The sequence below is a fragment of the Lygodium microphyllum genome, chromosome 20 (genome assembly GCF_053477565.2).
Source record: "Lygodium microphyllum isolate KBCC chromosome 20, Lygodium_microphyllum_v1.1.10, whole genome shotgun sequence".
NCBI classification, from domain to species: Eukaryota; Viridiplantae; Streptophyta; class Polypodiopsida; order Schizaeales; family Lygodiaceae; genus Lygodium; species Lygodium microphyllum.
The window spans coordinates 76289549-76290432 of NC_141154.1; positions in this window are offsets into that span (position 1 = coordinate 76289549).

Below are 884 nucleotides of genomic sequence, written 5' to 3' on the forward strand. Positions count from 1 at the left end.
CTCTTGCTAATGAACATATTCTAAGATAACCTGACCTTACAACATGGCCTTGGGGGACGCTCAAAATCTATAACGGCACTTCGTATCAATGTTCTGCAAATTTATGTTGTTTTGTACGTATGGTTTTGTATTATCAAGATTTTTTTGTGTATCCATTCAACTTGTGATATTCTAAGTCATTGATTTTGCTTATGGTTGTGTATTGTTTCGAATCATCTATGTTTAGGATTGTTTGGTTCATTTATATCCATAGTGGGGCCTTTCAATAGCTTGTCTCCTACAAACCTTCTTATTTAAGGTTTCCAATATCCCTTCCAAACGCAAGAATGTTGAAGGTGATAGGGGAGCCTTTGTATCCCTATGAAGGAGCTTGCATATGAGCACATGAGCACAAATAGCCTATGAATTGAACTTCCATAGATTGAGCTACAAATACATTTATTTGCTTTTATCACAAGTTGGGTAATAACTATGGCTACATGAAGCTATGGATCTACCTAACGATTGAGAAGTAGGTAGTGTGCATCAAGCCAAAACACTCAACCCACACTCAAACCAGCTGTATGACCGCGTGGGCGGAGCTAGAGCTGATTGGTTTGCGCACTGGTGTGCTCCTATGGCTGCGCTATGGTCAAGACCGCCCCTACGCTATGGCTGCGCACCGGTGCGCTCCTATGGCTGCGCTATGGTCAAGACCGCCCCTACGCGCCATGCCTAGGCGTGACCCTGGCCCTGCTCTCAAGCAAGGATCCAAGGCCAGAGACAATGGAGCGCCCATTCCGAGGTAAGAAAAAAGGGCCGATAGCTTTTCAAAAAAGTCCCTGATCATGCACGCTCATCGTTTACCATCATCGTCATCATCATGATGCATCATCACCTACCCC